This window comes from Symphalangus syndactylus, chromosome 22 (assembly GCF_028878055.3).
Source record: "Symphalangus syndactylus isolate Jambi chromosome 22, NHGRI_mSymSyn1-v2.1_pri, whole genome shotgun sequence".
Taxonomy (NCBI): Eukaryota; Metazoa; Chordata; class Mammalia; order Primates; family Hylobatidae; genus Symphalangus; species Symphalangus syndactylus.
Window position 1 is genome coordinate 6,439,874 of NC_072444.2, and position 18,628 is coordinate 6,458,501.

The following is an 18,628-nucleotide window of genomic DNA, read 5'->3' on the forward strand; positions in this document are numbered from 1 at the left end:
TTCACACAATGCTTCTGTGTAGTTTTTATTTGAAGATATTATTTTTCCCAATATAGGCCTCTTAGCGCTCAGAATGTCCAATTGCAGTTTCTACAGAAAGAGTGTTTCAGAAAGGCTCAATCAAAAGTAAGGTTCAACTCTGTTAGTTGAATGCACAGAACAGAAAGAAGTTTCATACAATGCTTCTGTGTAGTTTATATTTGAACATATTCTTTTTTCCACTATTACCCACTTAGCGCTACGAATGTCCAGTTGCATTTTCTACAGACAGAGTGTTTCAAAACTGCTCAATCAAAAGTATGGTTTAACTCTGTTAGCTGAATGCTCAGATCAGAAAGAAGTTTCACAGAATGCTTCTGTGTAGTTTATATTTGAATATATTCCTTTTTCCACTACTACTCTCTTAGCGCTCCAAATGTCCAGTTGCATTTTCTACAGAAAGAGTGTTCAGCTCTGCTCAATCAAAAGTATGGTTTAACTCTGTTAGCTGAATGCACAGATCAGAAAGAAGTTTCACAGAATGATTCTGTGTAGTTTATATTTGGAGACATTCCTTTTTCCACTATTACCCTCTTAGCGCTCCGAATCTCCACTTGCATTTTCTACAGAAAGAGTGTTTCAGAACGGCTCAATCAAAACTAAGGTTCAACTCTTTTAGTTGAACAAACAGAACAGAAAGAAGTTTCACACAATTCTTCTGTGTAGTTTTTATTTGTAGACATTCTTTTTCCCAATATAGGCCTCTTAGCGCTCAGAATGTCCAATTGCAGTTTCTACAGAAAGAGTGTTTCAGAACGGCTAAATCAAAAGTAAGGTTCAACTCTGTTAGTTGAATGCACAGAACAGAAAGAAGTTTCATACAATGCTTCTGTGTAGTTTATATTTGAACATATTCTTTTTTCCTCTATTACCCACTTAGCGCTACGAATGTGCAGTTGCATTTTCTACAGACAGAGTGTTTCAAAACTGCTCAATCAAAAGTATGGTTTAACTCTGTTAGCTGAATGCTCAGATCAGAAAGAAGTTTCACAGAATGCTTCTGTGTAGTTTATATTTGAATATATTCCTTTTTCCACTACTATGCTCTTAGCGCTCCAAATGTCCAGTTGCATTTTCTACAGAAAGAGTGTTCAGATCTGCTCAATCAAAAGTATGGCTTAACTCTGTTAGCTGAATGCACAGATCAGAAAGAAGTTTCACCGAATGATTCTGTGTAGTTTATATTTGAAGACATTCCTTTTTCCACTATTACCCTCTTATCGCTCCGAATCTCCACTTGCATTTTCTACAAAAAGAGTGTTTCATAACTGCTCAATCAAAAATATGTTTTATCTCTGTTAACTGAATTTACAGATCAGAAATAAGTTTCACAGAATGCATCTGCGTAGTTTTTATTTGAAGATATTCTTTTTCCCAATGTAGGCCTCTTAGCGCTTAGCATGTCCAATTGCAGTTTCTACAGAAAGAGTGTTTCAGAACGGCTCAATCAAAAGTAAGGTTCAACTCTGTTAGTTGAATGCACAGAACAGAAAGAATTTTCACAGAATGCTACTGTGTAGTTTATATTTGAATATATTCCTTTTTCCACTATTACCCTCTTAGCGCTCCGAATGTCCACTTGCATTTTCTACAGAAAGAGTGTTCAGAACTGCGCAATCAAAAGTATGGTTTAACTCTGTTAGCTTAATGAACATATCAGAAATAAGTTTCACACAATGCTTCTGTGTAGTTTTTATTTGAAGATATTATTTTTCCCAATATAGGCCTCTTAGCACTCAGAATGTCCAACTGCAGTTTCTACAGAAAGAGTGTTTCAGAAAGGCTCAATCAAAAGTAAGGTTCAACTCTGTTAGTTGAATGCACAGAACAGAAAGAAGTTTCATACAATGCTTCTGTGTAGTTTATATTTGAACATATTCTTTTTCCACTATTACCCACTTAGCGCTACGAAGGTCCAGTTGCATTTTCTACAGACAGAGTGTTTCAAAACTGCTCAATCAAAAGTATGGTTTAACTCTGTTAGCTGAATGCTCAGATCAGAAAGAAGTTTCACAGAATGCTTCTGTGTAGTTTATATTTGAATATATTCCTTTTTCCACTACTACGCTCTTAGCGCTCCAAATGTCCAGTTGCATTTTCAACAGAAAGAGTGTTCAGATCGGCTCAATCAAAAGTATGGTTTAACTCTGTTAGCTGAATGCACAGATCAGAAAGAACTTTCACCGAATGATTCTGTGTAGTTTATATTTGAAGACATTCCTTTTTCCACTATTACCCTCTTAGCGCTCCGAATCTCCACTTGCATTTTCTACAAAAAGAGTGTTTCATAACTGCTCAATCAAAAATATGTTTTATCTCTGTTAACTGAATTTACAGATCAGAAATAAGTTTCACAGAATGCATCTGTGTAGTTTTTATTTGAAGATATTCTTTTTCCCAATGTAGGCCTCTTAGCGCTTAGCATGTCCAATTGCAGTTACTACAGAAAGAGTGTTTCACAACGGCTCAATCAAAAGTAAGGTTCAATTCTGTTAGCTGAATGCACAGAACAGAAAGTGTTTTCACAGAATGCTACTGTGTAGTTTATATTTGAATATATTACTTTTTCCACTATTACCCTCTTAGCGCTCCGAATGTCCACTTGCATTTTCTACAGAAAGAGTGTTCAGAACTGCGCAATCAAAAGTATGTTTTAACTCTGTTAGCTTAATGAACATATCAGAAATAAGTTTCACACAATGCTTCTGTGTAGTTTTTATTTGAAGTTATTATTTTTCCCAATATAGGCCTCTTAGCGCTCAGAATGTCCAATTGCAGTTTCTACAGAAAGAGTGTTTCAGAAAGGCTCAATGAAAAGTAAGGTTCAACTCTGTTAGTTGAAAGCACAGAACAGAAAGAAGTTTCATACAATGCTTCTGTGTAGTTTATATTTGAACATATTCTTTTTTCCACTATTACCCACTTAGCTATACGAATGTCCAGTTGCATTTTCTACAGACAGAGTGTTTCAAAACTGCTCAATCAAAAGTATGGTTTAACTCTGTTAGCTGAATGCTCAGATCAGAAAGAAGTTTCACAGAATGCTTCTGTGTAGTTTATATTTGAATATATTCCTTTTTCCACTACTACTCTCTTAGCGCTCCAAATGTCCAGTTGCATTTTCTACAGAAAGAGTGTTCAGATCTGCTCAATCAAAAGTATGTTTTAACTCTGTTAGCTGAATGCACAGTTCAGAAAGAAGTTTCACAGAATGATTCTGTGTAGTTTATATTTGGAGACATTCCTTTTTCCACTATTAACCTCTTAGCGCTCCGAATCTCCACTTGCATTTTCTACAGAAAGAGTGTTTCAGAACGGCTCAATCAAAACTAAGGTTCAAGTCTTTTAGTTGAACAAACTGAACAGAAAGAAGTTTCACACAATTCTTCTGTGTAGTTTTTATTTGTAGACATTCTTTTTCCCAATATAGGCCTCTTAGCGCTCAGAATGTCCAATTGCAGTTTCTACAGAAAGAGTGTTTCAGAAAGGCTCAATCAAAAGTAAGGTTCAACTCTGTTAGTTGAATGCACAGAACAGAAAGAAGTTTCATACAATGATTCTGTGTAGTTTATATTTGAACATATTCTCTTTTCCACTATTACCCACTTAGCGCTACGAATGTCCAGTTGCATTTTCTACAGACAGAGTGTTTCAAACCTGCTCAATCAAAAGTATGGTTTAACTCTGTTAGCTGTATGCTCAGATCAGAAAGAAGTTTCACAGAATGCTTCTGTGTAGTTCATATTTGAATATATTCCTTTTTCCACTACTACGCTCTTAGCGCTCCAAATGTCCAGTTGCATTTTCAACAGCAAGAGTGTTCAGATCTGCTCAATCAAAAGTATGGTTTAACTCTGTTAGCTGAATGCACAGATCAGAAAGAAGTTTCACCGAATGATTCTGTGTAGTTTATATTTGAAGACATTCCTTTTTCCACTATTACCCTCTTAGCGCTCCGAATCTCCACTTGCATTTTCTACAAAAAGAGTGTTTCATAACTGCTCAATCAAAAATATGTTTTATCTCTGTTAACTGAATTTACAGATCAGAAATAAGTTTCACAGAATGCATCTGTGTAGTTTTTATTTGAAGATATTCTTTTTCCCAATGTAGGCCTCTTAGCGCTTAGCATGTCCAATTGCAGTTTCTACAGAAAGAGTGTTTCTGAACGGCTCAATCAAAAGTAAGGTTCAACTCTGTTAGTTGAATGCACAGAACAGGAAGAATTTTCACAGAATGATACTGTGTAGTTTATATTTGAATATATTCCTTTTTCCACTATTACCCTCTTAGCGCTCCGAATGTCCACTTGCATTTTCTACAGAAAGAGTGTTCAGAACTGCGCAATCAAAAGTATGGTTTAACTCTGTTAGCTTAATGAACATATCAGAAATAAGTTTCACACAATGCTTCTGTGTGGTTTTTATTTGAAGATATTATTTTTCCCAATATAGGCTTCTTAGCGCTCAGAATGTCCAATTGCAGATTCTACAGAAAGAGTGTTTCAGAAAGGCTCAATCAAAAGTAAGGTTCAACTCTGTTAGTTGAATGCACAGAACAGAAAGAAGTTTCATACAATGCTTCTGTGTAGTTTATATTTGAACATATTCTTTTTTCCAATATTACCCACTTAACGCTACGAATGTCCAGTTGCATTTTCTACAGACAGAGTGTTTCAAAACTGCTCAATCAAAAGTATGGTTTAACTCTGTTAGCTGAATGCTCAGATCAGAAAGAAGTTTCACAGAATGCTTCTGTGTAGTTTATATTTGAATATATTCCTTTTTCCACTACTACTCTCTTAGCGTTCCAAATGTCCAGTTGCATTTTCTACAGAAAGAGTGTTCAGATCTGCTCAATCAAAAGTATGGTTTCACTCTGTTAGCTGAATGCACAGATCAGAAAGAAGTTTCACAGAATGATTCTGTGTAGTTTATATTTGGAGACATTCCTTTTTCCACTATTACCCTCTTAGCGCTCCGAATCTCCACTTGCATTTTCTATAGAAAGAGTGTTTCAGAACGGCTCAATCAAAACTAAGGTTCAACTCTTTTAGTTGAACAAACAGAACAGAAAGAAGTTTCACACAATTCTTCTGTGTAGTTTCTATTTGTAGACATTCTTTTTCCCAATATAGGCCTCTTAGCGCTCAGAATGTCCAATTGCAGTTTCTACAGAAAGAGTGTTTCAGAACGGCTCAATCAAAAGTAAGGTTCAACTCTGTTAGTTGAATGCACAGAACAGAAAGAAGTGTCATACAATGCTTCTGTGTAGTTTATATTTGAACATATTCTCTTTTCCACTATTACCCACTTAGCGCTACGAATGTCCAGTTGCATTTTCTACAGACAGAGTGTTTCAAAACTGCTCAATCAAAAGTATGGTTTAACTCTGTTAGCTGAATGCTCAGATCAGAAAGAAGTTTCACAGAATGCTTCTGTGTAGTTTATATTTGAATATATTCCTTTTTCCACTAATACGCTCTTAGCGCTCCAAATGTCCAGTTGCATTTTCAACAAAAAGAGTGTTCAGATCTGCTCAATCAAAAGTATGGTTTAACTCTGTTAGCTGAATGCACAGATCAGAAAGAAGTTTCACCGAATGATTCTGTGTAGTTTATATTTGAAGACATTCCTTTTTCCACTATTACCCTCTTAGCGCTCCGAATCTCCACTTGCATTTTCTACAAAAAGAGTGTTTCATAACTGCTCAATCAAAAATATGTTTTATCTCTGTTAACTGAATTTACAGATCAGAAATAAGTTTCACAGAATGCATATGTGTAGTTTTTATTTGAAGATATTCTTTTTCCCAATGTAGGCCTCTTAGCGCTCAGCATGTCCAATTGCAGTTTCTACAGAAAGAGTGTTTCAGAACGGCTCAATCAAAAGTAAGGTTCAATTCTGTTAGTTGAATGCACAGAACAGAAAGAATTTTCACAGAATGCTACTGTGTAGTTTATATTTGAATATATTCCTTTTTCCACTATTACCCTCTTAGCGCTCCGAATGTCCACTTGCATTTTCTACAGAAAGAGTGTTCAGAACTGCGCAATCAAAAGTATGGTTTAACTCTGTTAGCTTAATGAACATATCAGAAATAAGTTTCACACAATGCTTCTGTGTAGTTTTTATTTGAAGATATTATTTTTCCCAATATAGGCCTCTTAGCACTCAGAATGTCCAACTGCAGTTTCTACAGAAAGAGTGTTTCAGAAAGGCTCAATCAAAAGTAAGGTTCAACTCTGTTAGTTGAATGCACAGAACAGAAAGAAGTTTCATACAATGCTTCTGTGTAGTTTATATTTGAACATATTCTTTTTCCACTATTACCCACTTAGCGCTACGAAGGTCCAGTTGCATTTTCTACAGACAGAGTGTTTCAAAACTGCTCAATCAAAAGTATGGTTTAACTCTGTTAGCTGAATGCTCAGATCAGAAAGAAGTTTCACAGAATGCTTCTGTGTAGTTTATATTTGAATATATTCCTTTTTCCACTACTACGCTCTTAGCGCTCCAAATGTCCAGTTGCATTTTCAACAGAAAGAGTGTTCAGATCGGCTCAATCAAAAGTATGGTTTAACTCTGTTAGCTGAATGCACAGATCAGAAAGAACTTTCACCGAATGATTCTGTGTAGTTTATATTTGAAGACATTCCTTTTTCCACTATTACCCTCTTAGCGCTCCGAATCTCCACTTGCATTTTCTACAAAAAGAGTGTTTCATAACTGCTCAATCAAAAATATGTTTTATCTCTGTTAACTGAATTTACAGATCAGAAATAAGTTTCACAGAATGCATCTGTGTAGTTTTTATTTGAAGATATTCTTTTTCCCAATGTAGGCCTCTTAGCGCTTAGCATGTCCAATTGCAGTTACTACAGAAAGAGTGTTTCACAACGGCTCAATCAAAAGTAAGGTTCAATTCTGTTAGCTGAATGCACAGAACAGAAAGTGTTTTCACAGAATGCTACTGTGTAGTTTATATTTGAATATATTACTTTTTCCACTATTACCCTCTTAGCGCTCCGAATGTCCACTTGCATTTTCTACAGAAAGAGTGTTCAGAACTGCGCAATCAAAAGTATGTTTTAACTCTGTTAGCTTAATGAACATATCAGAAATAAGTTTCACACAATGCTTCTGTGTAGTTTTTATTTGAAGTTATTATTTTTCCCAATATAGGCCTCTTAGCGCTCAGAATGTCCAATTGCAGTTTCTACAGAAAGAGTGTTTCAGAAAGGCTCAATGAAAAGTAAGGTTCAACTCTGTTAGTTGAAAGCACAGAACAGAAAGAAGTTTCATACAATGCTTCTGTGTAGTTTATATTTGAACATATTCTTTTTTCCACTATTACCCACTTAGCTATACGAATGTACAGTTGCATTTTCTACAGACAGAGTGTTTCAAAACTGCTCAATCAAAAGTATGGTTTAACTCTGTTAGCTGAATGCTCAGATCAGAAAGAAGTTTCACAGAATGCTTCTGTGTAGTTTATATTTGAATATATTCCTTTTTCCACTACTACTCTCTTAGCGCTCCAAATGTCCAGTTGCATTTTCTACAGAAAGAGTGTTCAGATCTGCTCAATCAAAAGTATGTTTTAACTCTGTTAGCTGAATGCACAGTTCAGAAAGAAGTTTCACAGAATGATTCTGTGTAGTTTATATTTGGAGACATTCCTTTTTCCACTATTAACCTCTTAGCGCTCCGAATCTCCACTTGCATTTTCTACAGAAAGAGTGTTTCAGAACGGCTCAATCAAAACTAAGGTTCAAGTCTTTTAGTTGAACAAACTGAACAGAAAGAAGTTTCACACAATTCTTCTGTGTAGTTTTTATTTGTAGACATTCTTTTTCCCAATATAGGCCTCTTAGCGCTCAGAATGTCCAATTGCAGTTTCTACAGAAAGAGTGTTTCAGAAAGGCTCAATCAAAAGTAAGGTTCAACTCTGTTAGTTGAATGCACAGAACAGAAAGAAGTTTCATACAATGATTCTGTGTAGTTTATATTTGAACATATTCTCTTTTCCACTATTACCCACTTAGCGCTACGAATGTCCAGTTGCATTTTCTACAGACAGAGTGTTTCAAACCTGCTCAATCAAAAGTATGGTTTAACTCTGTTAGCTGTATGCTCAGATCAGAAAGAAGTTTCACAGAATGCTTCTGTGTAGTTCATATTTGAATATATTCCTTTTTCCACTACTACGCTCTTAGCGCTCCAAATGTCCAGTTGCATTTTCAACAGCAAGAGTGTTCAGATCTGCTCAATCAAAAGTATGGTTTAACTCTGTTAGCTGAATGCACAGATCAGAAAGAAGTTTCACCGAATGATTCTGTGTAGTTTATATTTGAAGACATTCCTTTTTCCACTATTACCCTCTTAGCGCTCCGAATCTCCACTTGCATTTTCTACAAAAAGAGTGTTTCATAACTGCTCAATCAAAAATATGTTTTATCTCTGTTAACTGAATTTACAGATCAGAAATAAGTTTCACAGAATGCATCTGTGTAGTTTTTATTTGAAGATATTCTTTTTCCCAATGTAGGCCTCTTAGCGCTTAGCATGTCCAATTGCAGTTTCTACAGAAAGAGTGTTTCTGAACGGCTCAATCAAAAGTAAGGTTCAACTCTGTTAGTTGAATGCACAGAACAGAAAGAATTTTCACAGAATGCTACTGTGTAGTTTATATTTGAATATATTCCTTTTTCCACTATTACCCTCTTAGCGCTCCGAATGTCCACTTGCATTTTCTACAGAAAGAGTGTTCAGAACTGCGCAATCAAAAGTATGGTTTAACTCTGTTAGCTTAATGAACATATCAGAAATAAGTTTCACACAATGCTTCTGTGTGGTTTTTATTTGAAGATATTATTTTTCCCAATAGAGGCCTCTTAGCGCTCAGAATGTCCAATTGCAGTTTCTACAGAAAGAGTGTTTCAGAAAGGCTCAATCAAAAGTAAGGTTCAACTCTGTTAGTTGAATGCACAGAACAGAAAGAAGTTTCATACAATGCTTCTGTGTAGTTTATATTTGAACATATTCTTTTTTCCACTATTACCCACTTAGCGCTACGAATGTCCAGTTGCATTTTCTACAGACAGAGTGTTTCAAAACTGCTCAATCAAAAGTATGGTTTAACTCTGTTAGCTGAATGCTCAGATCAGAAAGAAGTTTCACAGAATGCTTCTGTGTAGTTTGTATTTGAATATATTCCTTTTTCCACTACTACTCTCTTAGCGCTCCAAATGTCCAGTTGCATTTTCTACAGAAAGAGTGTTCAGATCTGCTCAATCAAAAGTATGGTTTAACTCTGTTAGCTGAATGCACAGATCAGAAAGAAGTTTCACAGAATGATTCTGTGTAGTTTATATTTGGAGACATTCCTTTTTCCACTATTACCCTCTTAGCGCTCTGAATCTCCACTTGCATTTTCTACAGAAAGAGTGTTTCAGAACGGCTCAATCAAAACTAAGGTTCAACTCTTTTAGTTGAACAAGCAGAACAGAAAGAAGTTTCACACAATTTTTCTGTGTAGTTTTTATTTGTAGACATTCTTTTTCCCAATATAGGCCTCTTAGCGATCAGAATGTCCAATTGCAGTTTCTACAGAAAGAGTGTTTCAGAACGGCTCAATCAAAAGTAAGGTTCAACTCTGTTAGTTGAATGCACAGAACAGAAAGTAGTTTCATACAATGCTTCTGTGTAGTTTATATTTGAACATATTCTTTTTTCCACTATAACCCACTTAGCGCTACGAATGTCCAGTTGCATTTTCTACAGACAGAGTGTTTCAAAACTGCTCAATCAAAAGTATGGTTTAACTCTGTTAGCTGAATGCTCAGATCAGAAAGAAGTTTCACAGATTGCTTCTGTGTAGTTTATATTTGAATATATTCCTTTTTCCACTAATACGCTCTTAGCGCTCCAAATGTCCAGTTGCATTTTCTACAGAAAGAGTGTTCTGATCTGCGAAATCAAAGGTATGGTTTAACTCTGTTAGCTGAATGCACAGATCAGAAAGAAGTTTCACCGAATGATTCTGTGTAGTTTATATTTGAATATATTCCTTTTTCCACTATTACCCTCTTAGCGCTCCGAATGTCCACTTGCATTTTCTACAGAAAGAGTGTTCAGAACTGCGCAATCAAAAGTATGGTTTAACTCTGTTAGCTTAATGAACATATCAGAAATAAGTTTCACACAATGCTTCTGTGTAGTTTTTATTTGAAGATATTATTTTTCCCAATATAGGCTTCTTAGCGCTCAGAATGTCCAATTGCAGATTCTACAGAAAGAGTGTTTCAGAAAGGCTCAATCAAAAGTAAGGTTCAACTCTGTTAGTTGAATGCACAGAACAGAAAGAAGTTTCATACAATGCTTCTGTGTAGTTTATATTTGAACATATTCTTTTTTCCAATATTACCCACTTAACGCTACGAATGTCCAGTTGCATTTTCTACAGACAGAGTGTTTCAAAACTGCTCAATCAAAAGTATGGTTTAACTCTGTTAGCTGAATGCTCAGATCAGAAAGAAGTTTCACAGAATGCTTCTGTGTAGTTTATATTTGAATATATTCCTTTTTCCACTACTACTCTCTTAGCGTTCCAAATGTCCAGTTGCATTTTCTACAGAAAGAGTGTTCAGATCTGCTCAATCAAAAGTATGGTTTCACTCTGTTAGCTGAATGCACAGATCAGAAAGAAGTTTCACAGAATGATTCTGTGTAGTTTATATTTGGAGACATTCCTTTTTCCACTATTACCCTCTTAGCGCTCCGAATCTCCACTTGCATTTTCTATAGAAAGAGTGTTTCAGAACGGCTCAATCAAAACTAAGGTTCAACTCTTTTAGTTGAACAAACAGAACAGAAAGAAGTTTCACACAATTCTTCTGTGTAGTTTCTATTTGTAGACATTCTTTTTCCCAATATAGGCCTCTTAGCGCTCAGAATGTCCAATTGCAGTTTCTACAGAAAGAGTGTTTCAGAACGGCTCAATCAAAAGTAAGGTTCAACTCTGTTAGTTGAATGCACAGAACAGAAAGAAGTGTCATACAATGCTTCTGTGTAGTTTATATTTGAACATATTCTCTTTTCCACTATTACCCACTTAGCGCTACGAATGTCCAGTTGCATTTTCTACAGACAGAGTGTTTCAAAACTGCTCAATCAAAAGTATGGTTTAACTCTGTTAGCTGAATGCTCAGATCAGAAAGAAGTTTCACAGAATGCTTCTGTGTAGTTTATATTTGAATATATTCCTTTTTCCACTAATACGCTCTTAGCGCTCCAAATGTCCAGTTGCATTTTCAACAAAAAGAGTGTTCAGATCTGCTCAATCAAAAGTATGGTTTAACTCTGTTAGCTGAATGCACAGATCAGAAAGAAGTTTCACCGAATGATTCTGTGTAGTTTATATTTGAAGACATTCCTTTTTCCACTATTACCCTCTTAGCGCTCCGAATCTCCACTTGCATTTTCTACAAAAAGAGTGTTTCATAACTGCTCAATCAAAAATATGTTTTATCTCTGTTAACTGAATTTACAGATCAGAAATAAGTTTCACAGAATGCATATGTGTAGTTTTTATTTGAAGATATTCTTTTTCCCAATGTAGGCCTCTTAGCGCTCAGCATGTCCAATTGCAGTTTCTACAGAAAGAGTGTTTCAGAACGGCTCAATCAAAAGTAAGGTTCAATTCTGTTAGTTGAATGCACAGAACAGAAAGAATTTTCACAGAATGCTACTGTGTAGTTTATATTTGAATATATTCCTTTTTCCACTATTACCCTCTTAGCGCTCCGAATGTCCACTTGCATTTTCTACAGAAAGAGTGTTCAGAACTGCGCAATCCAAAGTATGGTTTAACTCTGTTAGCTTAATGAGCATATCAGAAATAAGTTTCACACAATGCTTCTATGTAGTTTTTATTTGAATATATTCCTTTTTCCACTAATACGCTCTTAGCGCTCCAAATGTCCAGTTGCATTTTCAACAGAAAGAGTGTTCAGATCTGCTCAATCAAAAGTATGGTTTAACTCTGTTAGCTGAATGCACAGATCAGAAAGAAGTTTCACCGAATGATTCTGTGTAGTTTATATTTGAAGACATTCCTTTTTCCACTATTACCCTCTTAGCGCTCCGAATCTCCACTTGCATTTTCTACAAAAAGAGTGTTTCATAACTGCTCAATCAAAAATATGTTTTATCTCTGTTAACTGAATTTACAGATCAGAAATAAGTTTCACGGAATGCATCTGTGTAGTTTTTATTTGAAGATATTCTTTTTCCCAAAGTAGGCCTCTTAGCGCTTAGCATGTCCAATTGCAGTTTCTACAGAAAGAGTGTTTCAGAACGGCTCAATCAAAAGTAAGGTTCAACTCTGTTAGTTGAATGCACAGAACAGAAAGAATTTTCACAGAATGCTACTGTGTAGTTTATATTTGAATATATTCCTTTTTCCACTATTACACTCTTAGCGCTCCGAATGTCCACTTGCAATTTCTACAGAAAGAGTGTCCAGAACTGCGCAATCAAAAGTATGGTTTAACTCTGTTAGCTTAGTGAACATATCAGAAATAAGTTTCACACAATGCTTCTGTGTAGTTTTTATTTGAAGATATTATTTTTCCCAATATAGGCCTCTTAGCGCTCAGAATGTCCAATTGCAGATTCTACAGAAAGAGTGTTTCAGAAAGGCTCAATCAAAAGTAAGGTTCAACTCTGTTAGTTGAATGCACAGAACAGAAAGAAGTTTCATACAATGCTTCTGTGTAGTTTATATTTGAACATATTCTTTTTTCCACTATTACCCACTTAACGCTACGAATGTCCAGTTGCATTTTCTACAGACAGAGTGTTTCAAAACTGCTCAATCAAAAGTATGGTTTAACTCTGTTAGCTGAATGCTCAGATCAGAAAGAAGTTTCACAGAATGCTTCTGTGTAGTTTATATTTGAATATATTCCTTTTTCCACTACTACTCTCTTAGCGTTCCAAATGTCCAGTTGCATTTTCTACAGAAAGAGTGTTCAGATCTGCTCAATCAAAAGTATGGTTTAATTCTGTTAGCTGAATGCACAGATCAGAAAGAAGTTTCACAGAATGATTCTGTGTAGTTTATATTTGGAGACATTCCTTTTTCCACTATTACCCTCTTAGCGCTCCGAATCTCCACTTGCATTTTCTACAGAAAGAGTGTTTCAGAACGGCTCAATCAAAACTAAGGTTCAACTCTTTTAGTTGAACAAACAGAACAGAAAGAAGTTTCACACAATTCTTCTGTGTAGTTTCTATTTGTAGACATTCTTTTTCCCAATATAGGCCTCTTAGCGCTCAGAATGTCCAATTGCAGTTTCTACAGAAAGAGTGTTTCAGAACGGCTCAATCAAAAGTAAGGTTCAACTCTGTTAGTTGAATGCACAGAACAGAAGGAAGTTTCATACAATGATTCTGTGTAGTTTATATTTGAACATATTCTCTTTTCCACTATTACCCACTCAGCGCTACGAATGTCCAGTTGCATTTTCTACAGACAGAGTGTTTCAAAACTGCTCAATCAAAAGTATGGTTTAACTCTGTTAGCTGAATGCTCAGATCAGAAAGAAGTTTCACAGAATGCTTCTGTGTAGTTTATATTTGAATATATTCCTTTTTCCACTACTACTCTCTTAGCGCTCCAAATGTCCAGTTGCATTTTCTACAGAAAGAGTGTTCAGATCTGCTCAATCAAAAGTATGGTTTAACTCTGTTAGCTGAATGCACAGATCAGAAAGAAGTTTCACAGAATGATTCTGTGTAGTTTATATTTGGAGACATTCCTTTTTCCACTATTACCCTCTTAGCGCTCCGAATCTCCACTTGCATTTTCTACAGAAAGAGTGTTTCAGAACGGCTCAATCAAAAGTAATGTTCAACTCTGTTAGTTGAATGCACAGAACAGAAAGAAGTTTCATACAATGCTTCTGTGTAGTTTATATTTGAACATATTCTTTTTTACACTATTACCCACTTAGCGCTACGAATGTCCCGTTGCACTTTCTACAGACAGAGTGTTTCAAAACTGCTCAATCAAAAGTATGGTTTAACTCTGTTAGCTGAATGCTCAGATCAGAAAGAAGTTTCACAGAATGCTTCTGTGTAGCTTATATTTGAATATATTCCTTTTTCCACTACTACGCTCTTAGCGCTCCAAATGTCCAGTTGCATTTTCTACACAAAGAGTGTTCAGATCTGCTCTATCAAAAGTATGGTTTAACTCTGTTAGCTGAATGCACAGATCAGAAAGAAGTTTCACCGAATGATTCTGTGTAGTTTATATTTGAAGACATTCCTTTTTCCACTATTACCCTCTTAGCGCTCCGAATCTCCACTTGCATTTTCTTCAAAAAGAGTGTTTCATAACTGCTCAATCAAAAATAAGTTTTATCTCTGTTAACTGAATTTACTGATCAGAAATAAGTTTCACAGAATGCATCTGTGTAGTTTCTATTTGAAGATATTCTTTTTCCCAATGTAGGCCTCTTAGCGATTAGCATGTCCAATTGCAGTTTCTACAGAAAGAGTGTTTCAGAACGGCTCAATCAAAATAAGGTTCAACTCTGTTAGTTGAATGCACAGAACAGAAAGAATTTTCACAGAATGCTACTGTGTAGTTTATATTTGAATATACTCCTTTCTCCACTATTACCCTCTTAGCGCTCCGAATGTCCACTTGCATTTTCTACAGAAGGAGTGTTCAGAACTGCGCAATCAAAAGTATGATTTAACTCTGTTAGCTTAATGAACATATCAGAAATAAGTTTCACACAATGCTTCTGTGTAGTTTTTATTTGAAGATATTATTTTTCCCAATAGAGGCCTCTTAGCGCTCAGAATGTCCAATTGTAGTTTCTACAGATAGAGTGTTTCAGAAAGGCTCAATCAAAAGTAAGGTTCAACTCTGTTAGTTGAATGCACAGAACAGAAAGAAGTTTCATACAATGCTTCTGTGTAGTTTATATTTGAACATATTCTTTTTTCCACTATTACCCACTTAGCGCTACGAATGTCCAGTTGCATTTTCTACAGACAGAGTGTTTCAAAACTGCTCAATCAAAAGTATGGTTTATCTCTGTTAGCTGAATGCTCAGATCAGAAAGAAGTTTCACAGAATGCTTCTGTGTAGTTTATATTTGAATATATTCCTTTTTCCACTACTACTCTCTTAGCGCCCCAAATGTCCAGTTGCATTTTCTACAGAAAGAGTGTTCAGATCTGCTCAATCCAAAGTATGGTTTAACTCTGTTAGCTGAATGCACAGATCAGAAAGAAGTTTCACAGAATGATTCTGTGTAGTTTATATTTGGAGACATTCCTTTTTCCACTATTACCCTCTTAGCGCTCCGAATCTCCACTTGCATTTTCTACAGAAAGAGTGTTTCAGAACGGCTCAATCAAAACTAAGGTTCAACTCTTTTAGTTGAACAAACAGAACAGAAAGGAGTTTCACACAATTCTTCTGTGTAGTTTTTATTTGTAGACATTCTTTTTCCCAATATAGGCCTCTTAGCGCTCAGAATGTCCAATTGCAGTTTCTACAGAAAGAGTGTTTCAGAACGGCTCAATCAAAAGTAAGGTTCAACTCTGTTAGTTGAATGCACAGAACAGAAAGAAGTTTCATACAATGCTGCTGTGTAGTTCATATTTGAACATATTCTTTTTTCCACTATTACCCACTTAGCGCTACGAATGTCCAGTTGCATTTTCTACAGACAGAGTGTTTCAAAACTGCTCAATCAAAAGTATGGTTTAACTCTGTTAGCTGAATGCTCAGATCAGAAAGAAGTTTCACAGAATGCTTCTGTGTAGTTTATATTTGAATATATTACTTTTTCCACTACTACGCTCTTAGCGCTCCAAATGTCCAGTTGCATTTTCTACAGAAAGAGTGTTCAGATCTGCTCAATCAAAAGTATGGTTTAACTCTGTTAGCTGAATGCTCAGATCAGAAAGAAGTTTCACAGAATGCTTCTGTGTAGTTTATATTTGAATATATTCCTTTTTCCACTACTACGCTCTTAGCGCTCCAAATATCCAGTTGCATTTTCCACAGAAAGATTGTTCAGATCTGCTCAATCAAAAGTATGGTTTAACTCTGTTAGCTGAATGCACAGATCAGAAAGAAGTTTCACCGAATGATTCTGTGTAGTTTATATTTGAAGACATTCCTTTTTCCACTATTACCCACTTAGAGCTCCGAATCTGCACTTGCATTTTCTACAAAAAGAGTGTTTCATAACTGCTCAATCAAAAATATGTTTTATCTCTGTTAACTGAATTTACAGATCAGAAATAAGTTTCACAGAATGCATCTGTGTAGTTTTTATTTGAAGATATTCTTTTTCCCAATGTAGGCCTCTTAGCGCTTAGCATGTCCAATTGCAGTTTCTACAGAAAGAGTGTTTCAGAACGGCTGAATCAAAAGTTAGGTTCAACTCTGTTAGTTGAATGCACAGAACAGAAAGAATTTTCACAGAATGCTACTGTGTAGTTTATATTTGAATATATTCCTTTTTCCACTATTACCCTCTTAGCGCTCCGAATGTTCACTTGCATTTTCTACAGAAAGAGTGTTCAGAACTGCGCAATCAAAAGTATGGTTTAACTCTGTTAGCTTAATGAACATATCAGAAATAAGTTTCACACAATGCTTCTGTGTAGTTTTTATTTGAAGATATTATTTTTCCCAATAGAGGCCTCTTAGCGCTCAGAATGTCCAATTGCAGTTTCTACAGAAAGAGTGTTTCAGAAAGGCTCAATCAAAAGTAAGGTTCAACTCTGTTAGTTGAATGCACAGAACAGAAAGAGGTTTCATACACTGCTTCTGTGTAGTTTATATTTGAACATATTCTTTTTTCCACAATTACCCACTTAGGGCCACGAATGTCCAGTTGCATTTTCTACAGACAGAGTGTTTCAAAACTGCTCAATCAAAAGTATGGTTTAACTCTGTTAGCTGAATGCTCAGATCAGAAAGAAGTTTCACAGAATGCTTCTGTGTAGTTTATATTTGAATATATTCCTTTTTCCACTACTACTCTCTTAGCGCTCCAAATGTCCAGTTGCATTTTCTACAGAAAGAGAGTTCAGATCTGCTCAATCAAAAGTATGGTTTAACTCTGTTAGCTGAATGCACAGATCAGAAAGAAGTTTCACAGAATGATTCTGTGTAGTTTATATTTGGAGACATTCCTTTTTCCACTATTACCCTCTTAGCGCTCCGAATCTCCACTTGCATTTTCTACAGAAAGAGTGTTTCAGAACGGCTCAATCAAAACTAAGGTTCAACTCTTTTAGTTGAACAAACAGAACAGAAAGAAGTTTCACACAATTCTTCTGTGTAGTTTTTATTTGTAGACATTCTTTTTCCCAATATAGGCCTCTTAGCGCTCAGAATGTCCAATTGCAGTTTCTACAGAAAGAGTGTTTCAGAACGGCTCAATCAAAAGTAAGGTTCAACTCTGTTAGTTGAATGCACAGAACAGAAAGAAGTTTCATACAATGCTTCTGTGTAGTTTATATTTGAACATATTCTTTTTTCCACTATTACCCACTTAGCGCTACGAATGTCCAGTTGCATTTTCTACAGACAGAGTGTTTCAAAACTGCTCAATCAAAAGTATGGTTTAACTCTGTTAGCTGAATGCTCAGATCAGAAAGAAGTTTCACAGAATGCTTCTGTGTAGTTTATATTTGAATATATTCCTTTTTCCACTACTACGCTCTTAGCGCTCCAAATGTCCAGTTGCATTTTCTACAGAAAGAGTGTTCAGATCTACTCAATCAAAAGTATGTTTTAGCTCTGTTAGCTGAATGCACAGATCAGAAAGAAGTTTCACCGAATGATTCTGTGTAGTTTATATTTGAAGACATTCCTTTTTCCACTATTACCCACTTAGCGCTCCGAATCTCCAGTTGCATTTTCTACAAAAAGAGTGTTTCATAACTGCTCAATCAAAAATATGTTTTATCTCTGTTAACTGAATTTACAGATCAGAAATAAGTTTCACAGAATGCATCTGTGTAGTTTTTATTTGAAGATATTCTTTTTCCCAATGTAGGCCTCTTAGCGCTTAGCATGTCCAATTGCAGTTTCTACAGAAAGAGTGTTTCAGAACGGCTCAATCAAAAGTAAGGTTCAACTCTGTTAGTTGAATGCACAGAACAGGAAGAATTTTCACAGAATGCTACTGTGTAGTTTATATTTGAATATATTCCTTTTTCCACTATTACCCTCTTAGCGCTCCGAATGTCCACTTGCATTTTCTACAGAAAGAGTGTTCAGAACTGCGCAAAAAAAACTAAGGTTCAACCCTTTTAGTTGAACAAACAGAACAGAAAGAAGTTTCACACAATGCTTCTGTGTAGTTTTAATTTGTAGACATTCTTTTTCCCAATATAGGCCTCTTAGCGCTCAGAATGTCCAATTGCAGTTTCTACAGAAAGAGTGTTTCAGAACGGCTCAATCAAAAGTAAGGTTCAACTCTGTTAGTTGAATGCACAGAACAGAAAGAAGTTTCATACAATGCTTCTGTGTAGTTTAT